Below are 14,045 nucleotides of genomic sequence, written 5' to 3'. Positions count from 1 at the left end.
AGCTGTCAGGAACGGGGAAACGGGGCGAAACATGCAAGAGGTCTTGGTACTAGCTTCACAGACTTGCCACAAATCTGGAAGTTCCCTAAAATTAAAAGTTCATCTAGTAAGCTATCGTAGCTATTCACAGAGCCCCAAGCTCGCTCTGGCCCTGAGTGTCTGCTCCCTCAGGTCCCCGGCACCCCTCCCCTGCCCTCTGTTCGCGGGCACATGCCCACGTGGGCTCGCCTGCCCAGGCCGTGCCCTCCACCTGGAACCCCAAGCCTCCGGCAGCTCCCAGGAAGCCCAAGGGTCCAGAGCCCACCTCCCCACGTGGCTGGCGGGGGAACCTCCCGCCCACTCCCCTCCCTCTGCTGGCCCGGCCCTTTCACGCAGGGGTCATGTTCAGGAGCCCCGCCTGGGCTCGTGCCCTGGCGCCCAGGACGGCCCGCACCCAGCCGTCCCTTCAGAGCCTCGCGGAGCCCCCACCGCAGCGGTGCCCGAGCTGAGAGCCGGCCAGGGTGAGGCTCAGGCGCTCGCGGTAAGGGGCGCAGTCGCGGCGGGCAGGGGGAGCCACGGGGGTGAGCGGGGCGGTCACGTCCCGGTGGCGGGAGGGCGGCGCCCCCGCCGGGTGCCGCCCCCAGCCCCGCCCCGTCCCCGAGGCCGGCGCTCCGGGTCGTTCGCGGAGGGAGCGGGGCCGCCGTGCAGCCTCGGGCGGAGCGCGGTGAGTGCAGGGTCCCCCGCCGTGGGGCGGCAGCCGTCTCCCCGCGCCTCGCTTCGCCGGGCCCGTGCGGGGCACGCACCGCGGCGTGTGGACGCCGCTGTCGATGCACCTGGACGGGCTGTGCAGGCGCGGCGGGGGCGGCGGGGGCAGTGTGGACGCGGCCCCCCGCGCGGCCGCCCCCCGGGGGACTGTGACCGAGGCCCGGCCGCGCGGGGCCGCAGGGCTCCTCACCCCCGACGGCGCTTTCGCGCCTTCCCACCCGCGGCGGTGCCTCGGCGGGGGCCCTGGGGGCGTGGGGGGGTTGCGGCAGCAGACGGCGGGCAAAGGGGGAGAAGGGTTCGGGGACTCGGTCCGGGGCCCCTGGGTTCTCTCCCTGTGGCGTCTCTCAGCCAGTCCCTTGCTTGCGAGTGAAACAAGGATTTGGGGTAACAGTTTGCGGACGGGTGGCCACAAGGCCTGAAGTTGGGGTGAGGGTCGCATGCGGGCGGGGCTGGTAGGTTCGGTTCCTGCCACAGGCGGCCACCCCCACACCAGTTGCGGGGGCAGGCGGGTTATCCAGGCCCACTGCTCAGGAGTGTCTGAGTGGCCTCCCAGGGGTCCTCCGAGGCGGGGCCTTGGCCCTCCTGGCCGCTGACCCTCATCTCCTGGGGTCACCGTGGACTCCCAGACCCGGCGTGGTGTGTGTGAGATTGTGCGTGTGATTGTGTGGTCACACACGTGGGACTGCATCTGACTGGGTGATTGATTGTATGTGGTTTGTGTCTAGCGTGTGACTGCGTGTGTGCTGGCACTGTGAGGTCGTGTAGGATTTTGCGTGGTGTGCAGCCCTCCTGTCCTGCCCAACAAGGAGTCAGGTGTTGCCGCTAACCTGCCCCTGGTGTGGGACTGGGGCGGGCGGACCCGCAGCCCATCCTTGATGAGACCCACGCGATGTTCTAGGCACACTTGGCATGATTCTGAATGTTTGAGGTGTCAAGCGCGGAGCTCCGGGCGTCTTCAGACAGAGGGGAGCCGGGTGGCCTGTCACTAGGGCTGGGCACCAGACTTGGCACAGGCTGTGAGGAGAAAGTTCTGCTCCTGGTACCATGGCCGTCGGTGGCCAGGTGGAAGCCCCGGAGGGACCCAGGGACGCAGAGACTGGACGCTCCCCAGCCGCCACCGTGCAGTAAGTGTGTCCACCCTGGAGAAGGAGGTGGGAGCGGAAGCGGTGGATGGGAAGTTCTGGGCGTCTGTTCCCATCTGTGCAGTAAAAGGAGAGAAAAACTGGTGGGGAGATGAGAGAGCATGTGGGTCTGGCTGCGGGTGACTCTTACTGAGCCATGTGGCCAGCACATGGGGAGCTGGGGCCTGGATGCTGACCCCCGTCCCTTCGACTGCTTGCCAACTGTCTTCATGCTCTAGGGCAGCAAGGTTTAGAGCCCCTGGTCCCCATCCTGGTGGCTCACCTGCCTTACCTGGACATCGGGGTCCTGGGGCAGCCATGCCCATTTCGTGATGGAGAACCACCATTAAGGTGGGGGAAGGTCCTGAATCTAAGAACTCAGTGTGTGTGTGTAAGAGGGAGGAGGAGGTGAGGGGGAGGGAGACAGAGACACAGAGAGAGATGGACAGAAACAGAGACAGAGAGACAAAGGTAGAGAGAGAAAGAGGGAGAGAGACAGAGACACAGAGAGAGGGCATAGCCTCCCCGGGCTGGCGGTGCCGGCCCCTCCCGGGGCCATGGCGGAGGGCTAAATTAACTAGCAGGTGTGAGCCGCACACGGGGGACGGCAGGGGATGGCAGGCGTGGCTGCCGCTCTCCCGGCTGCCGCTCTCCCATCCTGTGAAAGTGGGAAAGGGGACACGACTCTTGCCAGCTACTTGTTTTAACACACGTGGCTCTAAAATTGAGGCAGAGGAGAACCTGTTCTGGGTCCTTGGCTCATATCTGCACCAGGCTTTGTTGTTTTTCCCGCTTTTCCCTTGTTATTTAAGAAAAATGATTTCAGAATAACTTTCATCGCAAAGATGGTACAGAGGACCCCGCACACCCTTCACCCAGTGTTAAAATCTCGTGTAATCACAGCGCAGTGACCAAAACCAAGAAATTAATGCTGAAATAGACATGAACACTCTCAGCCGACTTTTCCTGGATCCCCACTAGTGTCCTTTTTCTGTTCTGGGATCCAATCTGTGATTTCCTCCGCTGTGCTTAGAACCTGTATTACTTTTATGTTTTAATTAGGTTTATTTATCGATTTATTGAGATGGAGGTACTGGGGATTGGACCCAGGACCGCGTGCATAGCCAGCACCTGCTCCCCCACCCAGCACCTGTATGAATTTTAATTATGCAAGTCGTGAGCTGATGGACGTTCCTGTTTTTTTTAATCTACACGTCTTCATCAGTCTTCCTGGGTATCATCCATGTTTATCCGCGTCACGCTCAATGCTCCCCCACCGCCACCCCCAGGAGTTTTGACCCCTTTCCCCCCATGCACGTTAAAAAGCTACAAAAACACGAGATAGCATCAGTGCCAATGGTTTTCTCACAAACACCCCTTCCCATGAGCACCAACAAAAAGCCTGCAGACAGAAAGGGAGAGGGAGGGAAAAAACAGACCAAGCTTATTAAATTTCCGAAAGGCTTGCTGAGTGATTTATTTCAAAAAGTTGGGGCAAGGGGGGAGGGATCTGAGCCTGAGGAGCGGGATGGGGGTGGGGGGGCAGGAGAGGCTGCAGCGCAGACAAGAGCTGCCTGTTCACTAGACCAGTGCTGGGGCCACGCAGGCAAAGAAGGAGGACCGAACGGCATGGAAAACCATGATCATCTTGGCTTAGTGGCAACAACAAAAAATTATGCAGAGGTGGGCAAAGAGCTGAGAGTGGGTAGGGGGCGATTTAGGAGCCCAGAGGGCAAGCTGAGGTGAAGCTTGGGGTTTTCCTGAAGCTGACAGTTGACTCTGCTTGGGAAAAAAGTGACCCTCGGGGCTGTACTGCTCCTTGGAGAGGCTGGACCACAGTTAAGATCAAATCAGCCATTAAAGGCAAGTGAGAAGTTCACGGTGGTGCTTGGTGGCCTGCAGGAGAGAATGAGGAGAGGGAGCAGATGGTCACTGAAAATAGTGTGCGGTTCCTGGGAGGGAGAGTGGAAAGCCACACAGAGAGGGCCTGGCGCCTGGAGTCTTGTGTGTTAGTTATCAGTTGCTGTGTAACAAATGATCACCAAAGTTAGCAGATGAACACCACCATTTATTATGCCAGTTTCTGTGGGTGGGACTCTGGGAGTGATCTGTCTGGGGGCTCTGACTGAGGGTCCCTCATGAGTCTACAGATGAGACATCAGCCGAGGCTGCCTCTTCTGAAGGCCCGACAGGGGCAGGGGGTGCACTTCCTGGGTGTCCCCATCCTGTGTTCCTCCCCGTGGGGCCACCCGCAGCGCTGCCTGAGCCTCCTTCCAGCAGGGCGGCGGCACCCCGGAGCGGGCGGGCGAGGGGGCGCCTCTGTGCCATTTACAAGCTACGCAGATGTCTCACGCTGGCGCCCGGTACCTGCTCACTGGGAGTGTGTCGAGCCCAGCCCGTGCCCTAGGGGATGAGGGCTGGGCTCCCCTGAAGAGAAGAGCGGCAAAAAGCCCTGTAAGCTTCCTTTAAAAGCACTGCACCCCGCGGCCTTGGGCGCGTCCCCCAGCCCCGGGCATCTCTGCCTCCTCTTCCGCCAGGACACTGCCGGTCTCACGGGGGGCTGTGGCCCTGGGTCGAGGGCACGCGACCGACGCTCAGTGTGGCGCCCGCCACGCAGACCGGGCCTGCGCTTGTCTTCACTGCAGGCGTTCTTCCCCGTGTATTTCCATCCTCCTGAGAAACAACGTCCCAGTTACAGTCATCAGACCGCGCTTCCCTGGACCTGGGAGGTCGGGGTGTAGCGAGAGAGAACCCATTCTCTCCGTGCACGTGGGGCTGGGTCTGTCTTCTCTCTGCCTCTCTCTGTGCCAGCCGCGTCTCCCAAAGGGAGGCTCCAGGCTCTGCTTCAGCAGAAACCGTCTTGCCTCGCCCTCCCACGGATGCTCCTGGCATGGTTCAGGAGAAAAACCAATAAAGTGGGGGATGTGGAGCGGATGGCCTTGAGGGTATGGACAAGTGCAGCAGGCAGAAGCCACAGCAGGCGCCAAGGCCCTGAGGCAGGACTGTGTCTTGTGTGTTTGAGGAGCAGGGAGGAGGCTGGTGTGGCTGGAGTGGAGGAGGGAAGAGGGGAGAAGTAGGAGCAGAGGACAGACAGCGAAGAGCAGATGGGACTGGGCCACACGGGGCTTCTGGGGAGACCGGAGTAGACACGGACTTGGCCTGACTCAGGTTTCAGCAGGTTCCCTGATGCTGCCGTGTTGGTGGATGAGGCCTAGGAGAAGCTCTGCTTAGCCCAGCCCAGAGTAGAAACGGTGCAGGTGGTCCCATCCTACGTGAATCTTGAAGGAGATGCTGACAGTGTTTTCAGGCGGACTGGATGGGGGCTCTGAGAAAGGCATCGGGGATGACCCCCCCGGGGGGTGTGGTCGAGTGATCATGAAAGTGGACCTTCCATCTGAGACAGGGAAAACCGTGGGAGGAACAGATGTTTTTCGAGGTGAGGAGGCTGTCCATTTGCTGTGTGTTGGATCTGAGAGGTTACCACTGGATTGTGGTTACCATTCCAATCATCATCTCTTGGTCTCTGTGGGTGGGGAGTCTGGCCATGGCTCAGCCAGGTCCTCTGCTCAGGGTCTCACAAGGCTACACTCAGAGTGCTGGCTGGGCTGTGTTCTCATCTGAAGGCCAGGCTGGGGAAGGATCCACTTTTCAAATGCATGCAGGTTGCTGGCAGATGGCCAAGGGCCCAGCTACTGGGCACCTTCAGCTCCTAGAAGTGCCCGCAGCTCCTCCCCACACAGGCTTCTCCAACATGCCCATCTATTCACCAAGCCCGCTAGGAGGGTCTTTAGCCCTGGTCTACTAAGATGGGGTCTCTCATGATGTAATTTAATCACGATGGTGCCATCCCATCACCTCCGCCACATCCTGCTGCTAGAAACGCATTGCAAATCCCACCCACACTCAAGGGGAGGAGTCTACACAGGGGTGTGAACACCAGGAGATGGTGGAGGTCATTGGGGGTCACCTTACATCACCCAGGAGAAGGTTCCAGAAGCCAGCTGACCTTGAGTTGGAAATTCAGAAGACGCGTCTGGCCTGGAGCTTGGGGACTCTGGGGATGTTGTTAAAACCACAGATTGTCACAGACGTAGAAAACAAATTATGGTTACCAAAGGGGAAGGGGGGAGGGATAAATTAGGAGTCTGGGATTAACAGACACACACTAAGATAAAATAGGTTAAACAACAAGGACCTACTGTAGAGCACAGGGACTATATTCAATATCGTGTAACAACCTATAATGGAAAAGAATCTGAAGGAGAATATGTACGTATGCATGTATGTATACGTGTAACTGAACCACTTTTCTGTGCACCTGAAACGAACACAACAGCGTAAATCAACAATACTTCAATTTAAAAATTTTAATTTGAAGAAAACCGTAGACGGGAGGAATCACAGGTTCCTGTCTGCAGGTAGTCTGTGAAAATACTTATTTAGTCTTCTTTACGTGGTCTACTTTTTAAATCTAAAAAGTTTTTTAAAAGGAAAACTTACACTCGCTGATGTGCACAAACAGAAAACAAGAAAGGGGAACTGGAAAACACAATAACTGGGGAGAAAGCCAAACAGTGCCATTCAATCATGACTGTCCTCCAGGGCCCAGAGCAAGGTGAGGTCAGCGGGACACTCACCTTGGGCGCGGAGTTTAAGGGGGCGCCCAGCGCCTCGAGATCGAGAGAAGCGACTGTGCGGTGCAATCCTGGAAGTGCCAAGTGTGCGTGGAGGGACCCTCGGAAAGCAAAATGTTGGCCTTTTCAGCGAAGACTGCACCTGAGAGGGCCGGGGTCAGGAGAAGACGGTTCAGGCAGGTGCAGGGCTGGGTCCTGTCTTGATGTAAGATGTCTGTATTTGGTTGGTCATGGATTTTATTTTTGCATTAATTTTGATTTTTTAAAAAGATGTTGCATGAAATACTATTGGTCTTGCGGGTGGAGGGTTTTGGTGCCCCCCTGAGGCCAGGGCCTCGGCACCCCGCCCCGCTTGGCCTGCCCCCCACCCCAGGCTCTGCCCCTGAGGCGCACTCCCTCTGGAAGCAGACCCTGGCAAGCGCGAGAGACCCTGGCATTGAGGACACATTGGCCCTAAACCGAGATTCTGTGTGGCACATTGGGAGGCTGGAAACAGACACCGCTCCTGCCTCATTCACTGTAATGGCTCAGTTTATGGGGTCCCCTTGCTGAACCCTTCCTGGGGAAACCCCAAATGACTCCAGACCTTCCCTGTCATGTCAAGACAGAGGAGAGGTAGGTTGACCAGGTGTCCCGATTTCCAGGTTGAAACTGGAGTCCTCGGTGACCTGGGGTGGCTCGCTCCGCATCACCCCGTCACTGCCTAGCTGGGCTGAGAGTCCGGCGAGAGGCGGCGGCGGCATCTGTCACGCCGGAGGGGCGGCTGCTGCAGCTGTTCCCGGGCTCAGCTGGAGCCCTCGGCGCTGACCCCTCACGACCCGGCTCTGTGGTCTCGTGCTTGGGCCACACATTCTGCAATCCCTCCCTTTTCCGTCCCTGCGTCTGGGTGCCCACTTCAGACCTTAGGGCTGGCACGGATCCTTCTGGAAGCCTCTCCGGCACATTCCCGGCAACGGCAGCGGCCCCGCCGGCGGCTCTGCCCCGCTCCGCCGCTGCACAGTCATTGTGCAGGTCTGCCTGGGTGTTCTCAGGTGTCTCTGCAGCTCCGGCGGTAACCTATCCTCCTGCACTGCTCTCAGAAAAGCCAGTGATGCCTCGTCCTGTCCCGGGCACTCCCTCCGCCCCAGGTCGCTTCGCGGAGCCAGCAGTCGCCCCTTCTCTTTTCTCCTGTTTCTCTTAATCAGCTATCTTCCCTCCTTCTGCTCTGCCTTTGTATTCCACCCCCGATCTTTGCAGAAAAAAAGAAAAATAAAGCCAACTCTAGAAGATATTTTCTCGTTGGAGATTAGGGGTGTGAAGGGTCTTCTTGAACTTGCCAGCCCTGTTCCTCTCCCTGAAGTAAGATCCCTGCCTGCCCGAGCCAGGCTGTCTCCACTGCATCTCAGTGAAGAGGGAGCGAGACATCGAAGGAGGGGTCTGCTTTTTGTTCTACCCAACACCAAGTAATTCCTTTGAGCTGACTTTTTTTTTTAAACCCTAAGTGGACTTTACATCTTGCTCAGAAGTTGATTTCAATGTACAAACATGGGTGTTTGGGGAAAGCTGTGCTTCAATCGGACTTTATGACGGAAGACAGACAATTCACCGACGGTCAGTGCAGCCTTCAGCGTTTGTGCCTCAGCACTGGAAGGAAGGTAAAGCAACCCAGGGACGTTGCTACTTGGAAGGTTTGGATCAGCTTTTTGCAAAGCTGATAGCACGCTCCCATTTCTGCTTTGGTAAGTGTCAGCTTTCCACTCAAACAAGAAGTGCCTTTCCTGCACCCACTGTTTGCCAAGACTTTGCAGGGAGATGAGAGGAAGCGGCAGGTGCAGAAGAACCAGGTCTGTCCTTGAGTTGATGAGGGTCTGGAAGTTCCTTAAACCGGGTGCATCCATGTGGTACTTCATAAATCACTTCCCCAACCGCCTTCATGGTGTCACGGTTTCTACTTGTGAAGTTATTGCAGCAGCACCGAACGTTCCCGTTTCCTGTACCCACAGTCACAGGGCGCCATTTTCCGCTCCCAGCGCCAGAGCACGAGGGCTCTGATTTCCGCACGTCCTCGCCAACGTTGGCTACTTTCTGTTTTCGATGGTAGCCGTCCTGGTGGGTGTGAACCTCTCTAACGCTTTTCCTGCAGGGCCGACTGCAAGATCAGAGGTCACGGTCTCCATGCAGGACCGCCCCCACTTCTGACCCCAGTTGCGAGTTCAGGGAGGTTCTGTGTGAACCATGTCCTCCACCAAGCTCGTCTGTTGGGGTCCTGACCCCCAGCACCTCAGAAGGCCTCTATTTGGAAACAGGATCTTTGTGGCTGTAACTGAGTTTAAATGAGGTCATTTTAGAGCTTTTATTCTGTTCCTGTGACCTCAGTGTTTATTCGCGCTTTCATATTAAAACGTGCTAATTACTTTACCCTGGATAGGTTTTTATTTTTCCAGTAGTATTTTGGATCTGTTCTAAAAAATACCTTGTTTTTTATGAGTGTATTAAATATTTATTATTGAAAAATCCAAAAAGAAAATTTAAACGGGTTCATTCGTGTGGGCCCTAAACCAGTGCAACGGGGGTCTTTACTGAAAGGGCACATTTGGACCCAGACACTCACGGGGAGAATGGGATGTGACGATCGGGGCAGAGACCGGATGACATCAAAGATGGCCGGTGGCCCCCAGGAGCCAGGAGAGGGCCGGGGCAGACCCCTCACGGCCCCGGGGGCCTTGCCCGGTCGACCCCTGACCTCTGGCCTCGGGCCTAGAACTGGGAGACAGCCAACGCCCGTTGTTTAAGGGGCCCGCCGCGCTGGCCGCCCCAGGGAGCTAACGCCCCTGGCATCTGACAACTTGCTGGAAAGACTCAGAAGCCACGAGGAGCTGTCAGCGCCCAGGTACAAGATGAGCAGTAACAGGGAGAGGAATTGAGATGATGGGCTGAGAGCAGCCGAAGGGACGGACTCCCAGGCGGAGCCCAGCTGTCTGAGTCCCTTCGGGGGACTGACTGGCGGCTGATAGACAGCAGACATCTATTTGTCACAGTTCTGGGGGCTGGAAACCCAGGTCAAGGCACTGACAGGCCCATGTCGGAGGAGGGCTTCGCCGCCTGGTTGCAGACAGCTGCTGCCTTGCTGCGTCCTCACGTGCTGGGCGGGCCCCGGGAGCTCTCTGGGGTCTGGGGGCTCTCTCTCTTTTAAAAAATTTATTGAAATTATTTCTCTTTCAGTATTTTTTGGGGGTGATTAGGTATTTATTTACTTGTGTATTTATTTATTTTAATTGAGGTCCTGGGGATTGAACCTCGTGCATGCTAAGCACGCGCTCGATCTCCGAGCTGTACCCTCTGCACCTGGCATCTCTTTATAAGGGCACTGATCCCATTCCTGGGAGCCCCATCCTCATGACCTAATCACCCCAAAGGCCCCCACCTCCTCATACCATCACATGGCAGGGTTAGGGTTTCAATATATGCATTTGGAGGGGACGCAAACTGATCCACAGAACCAGGAGAACCAGCAAACATGGAGTTCTGTCGTCCCCTCCCCGTACAGTCAGGGCGCGTTATGCTCCTGGCGTTGACGAAGGACAGCACGCACGCGGTACTGCCAGTCAGGGCAGCTCCCCACGCTTCAGGGCGTGCGCTTTCCCTTCGCACGACTGATTCGCGGACTGACTCTTTGATTGCCCACGTGGTTGACCTCCGCCTTCCAGAGATCTCTTCCGAGAACCAGAGGCAAAGGCCAAAGTTCCGACCCCACATCCCCAGGAAGAGATGTCTCCGCCTCCTTGAGTCCCCGCCCCTTCCCCGTCCTGATGGGTTTGCCTTTTCAGATGCTTCTTAAGGAAGGACTGAGAGGCAAGAAAGCAGGCGTGATGGCCATGAGTTCTCCTGGGCCGTTGGTGCACTGATGGGGTTTACTTGGGGCAGAAAAACCTGAAAAGTGGACTCCTCTCCCGGGGATGCCAGGATCCCAGCAGGGGACCTCCGTGCAGGGAATGCCGTTGTGCCCGGCGGGGCAGAGGCTGCTTCCCACAGAGGGTCAAGTCCCCAGTGACTGCGGCACTGAAATCAGCACCTGGCCGCCGGCCGACTTGATGTAACGGTAGCGGTGCTGACCGTGCCTCCAGCCGTAAGGTCTGCTTTGACTGCATCCAGCATTTTGACCTGAAGCACATTCACTGTCACTCAGTTCTAAATATTTTATTAATTTAGCTCTAGTTTCTTCTTGGAATTATTAATTCACTGGAAGTGATTTTAGATTTTCGTTTATGATTTTCTTGTTATTCCTAGCAACTGGATGTGATAGTAGGGTGGCGAGAGAAGTGGTCTGACATAGACTTTCTGGGGTTTGTTGAGATTCCCTTTGTGGCTACATCGATAATTTTTGTAAATACTCCATGTGTGCCTGAGAAAGTATGTTTATTCTCTAATGCCAGGAATACGTAGGTCCATTAAACAAACTGGTCCAGTGTCAGATTTCGCTATTTGGTACATATGAGTTTAGAATTTTTCTCTCTCTCATACTGTGTTTTTGCTGTTTACAAGAGACCACTTAAAATACCTGACGGCTTAAAAAATGTCTAACTGACAAATTCTGCCTTCTTCCTTGTAACTTCAGTACGTTTACATTTTTCTTTCTCTTTTTCTTCTTCCTCCCCTTTTCCTGATTCTGTATTTTTTTTCACTCTACTTTTGGGAAATAAGCCATTTTAGTTCTATTATTAAAGTTACACTTAAAATGTTATCATGCACACTTCACTTAACAAAGTCTGGAATTTTTTCCCTGAACCTTAGCATCTTTTGACTGTCATCAACCCGTCCATCTTGTGTATTAGTTCAGCCTTGGTTTTTGTACGCCCCAAGTTGGCCATTATTTTTTGTACCTCGTGCTTCTAAGATGTTCCCACATGTCTACCAGTTTCTAGTCTCATGGTGATTCTCGTTTTTCACATCTTTCCTCTGAATTCAGTTTTATTCTTCCCCAGATACATCCTTAGTAGCTTTTTCAGTGAAGGTCTGTTAGTGGTCAGGCTTCTCAGTCTCTTCCTGGAAACGTCTATATTTCATTCTCTGCCTCGACGAAGTGGGTTTAAGGGTGTAATTGTTGATTAATGTATTTCCTTTCAGCAATTTGAAGGCATTGTTCCCTCACTTTTGGTTTCTCTTGTTTCTGATGAGAAATCCGCTCTCACTCTTCCTCACCCTTCCTTTGTAGACAATCCGTCTTTTCTTTCCGGTTACTTCTATAATCTTTTCTTTGTTTTTATTCTGTAGGTCATGGTGCTTTTCAAATCTGAGGGTGCATATCTTTCAACAACTATAGAAAATTCTCAGTTAGTCTCTCTGATAATATCGCCTCTCCTTTGTCTAGTCTCTCCTTCTGGAGCCCCATGTGAGGTCCACGACGGTGCCCTCCACTCTTTCTGGGCCCCGTGGCTGTTACCCTCTGCCATGGGGTCTCCATCTTTACTTCTCTTCTCGCATTCTGGGGAACAGATCTGCCTTCAGAGTCATTTATTCTTTACTGACCTGTATCTGTTTTTTATCCCCTCTACTGAGAACTTAATCCTAATGACTATAGTTTTCACTGCTAGACCTTCTGCTTTTGTTTTAAGTTTTACCTATTTTTTTTGTGATATCATTTGTCGTATTTTCAATTATTTTATGTCTGAAGGGATTTTAAGCATACTTGTTTTATAATCTTGGATGGTTTCATTTCCTGAACATCTTCAGTGTCTAGTACTGCCTTTTTGTGTCTGCTGCTCTTGCTGATGGTGGTTTTTCCCCTAGTGTGTTTTGTAATTTCGGATTGTGAACCCATCCTGTGCATGCTTTTATCCATGGGAATCCTGCAGAAGCTGGCATGAGTGTGTGTCTCTCTTGAAAGGTTTTGTTTTACTTTGTTTTTCTACACTTCACCCATTGGATTTGACTTCTTACAAGTAGAGGAGTCACTGGGTTTTCCTGGTGAAAGTTCACTGTGACTCTTGTGTGGATAATGGAGTGGAGGGTCTAAGTTGTTGCAATAATTCAGATTCGAGGTGGTGGCGACTTGTGCTAGGCAAGTGTGGATAAAAACAAATGATGGATCCTGACCAAGAGTCAGCACACTATACCCACAGGATAACTCCAGCCCATTGCCTGCTTTTGTAAAGAACATTTTATGGAAACACAGCAATACCCATTTTTTCACATGTGCCCAGAGCTGCTTTCATAATGTCATAGCAGGGTTGAATACTTACAACATAGACTGTGGGACTACAAAGATGAAAATATTTATTCTGTGGGCCTTTGCGGGAAAAGTTTAGTGACCTCTGTTGTAGAGAAATTCAGGATATAGAATCTGCAGGACTTGGTGACGAGGCTTGATGGGAGTAAGTACAGTTGTCCCTCAGTATCCCAGGGGGATTGGTTCTAGAACCCCCCACAGATACTAAACCCCACAGATGCTCAAGTCCCTTATATAAAATGACTTAGTATTTGCATATAATCTACACACATCATCCCATATACTTTAAATCATCTCTGGATGACTTAATGTCAGTGTAACATGGCATAAGTGTTATGTGAGTAGTTGGTTGGCATGTGGAAATTTCAAGTTTTGCTTTGGGGAACTTTCTGGGATTTTTTTCCTGAATATTTTCTATCAGCTGTTGGTTAAAGTTGTGGAGGGTCAACTGCATGTGAGAACTCAGGGCTTGGGCACCTGTGAATGAGAGAAGTTTTGGAGAGAGAAAATTCATTTCATTTTGGACAGATTATGTTTAGATGTTGCCTACGGGGTGACAACTGTCCCTGTTTGCCAGGAATTGAGGAGTTTCCTGAGATGTGGGATTTTTGTGGCTAAAACAGAGAAAGCCCCATGAAAACTGAGACAGTTGGTCACTGTAGGTGTTGGCAGGATATCGAGAGAGAGAGTCAAGATGGGAGTTGGAAATGCTTTCTAAATTTGCTTGAAACTGAACAGCTCTCCAGTGCTGAGAGCAGCCACTGGCCGACAGCCAATGAGGAAATGGGACCTCAGCACTACAACCACAAGTAAGAAAATTCCACCAGCAACAGGGAGCTTGGAAGTGGATCCCTCTCCAGTTGAGACTCTGGATGAGAATGCAGCCCCGCTAACACCTTGCTCGCAACCAAGTGAGACTCTGAGCAGAGGACCCCACTAAAACATGTCAGAATCCTGACCCACAGAAACTGCGAAAAAATGAATGTCTGTTGTTTTAAGCAACGGCACCTGTGGTGATTTGTTACGCAGCAGTAGCTGACTGACACACTTCCTCTGTGATGGCCTTTACTTACTCTCTCCTGCTGCAGAGCTTTTACATAATTTGTTCTTACTGTGTGGACATCTGTTGCTTCCACTGGCCACTTAGTGGATTCCTGTTTATCCTTCAGAACTCAGACAACTCGCCCCTCTGTCAGGGAGCCCCCCTGGCCCCTAATCTAGCTCAAAGCTTCCTTTTCACAGAGACTCAAAGCCCCATGTCTGTATCTCTATTTCCAGCCTTTATTGTAGCTGCAATTTTAATTTGCTTGGGTCTCTGTCACTAAGATTTATGCTCTATGA

The 14,045-nt window shown here is 53.3% G+C and overlaps 1 protein-coding gene across 1 annotated transcript in view; it reads left to right on the top strand.

Annotated features, from left to right (window-relative positions):
- The first annotated feature begins 678 nt into the window (after nt 1-678).
- TMPRSS9 (transmembrane serine protease 9) overlaps nt 679-14,045 on the top strand; it is a 48,269-nt gene continuing 34,902 nt past the window's right edge. The window contains exon 1 of the mRNA XM_072948037.1: nt 679-703. The gene's annotated coding sequence lies outside the window, so the exon portion shown is untranslated. The remainder of the gene's footprint in view (nt 704-14,045) is intronic.

This window comes from Vicugna pacos, chromosome 22, assembly GCF_048564905.1.
Source record: "Vicugna pacos chromosome 22, VicPac4, whole genome shotgun sequence".
Classification (NCBI taxonomy): Eukaryota; Metazoa; Chordata; class Mammalia; order Artiodactyla; family Camelidae; genus Vicugna; species Vicugna pacos.
The sequence above is the reverse complement of the archived record's forward strand: the minus strand, read 5'-3'. Positions and strand labels throughout refer to the sequence as shown.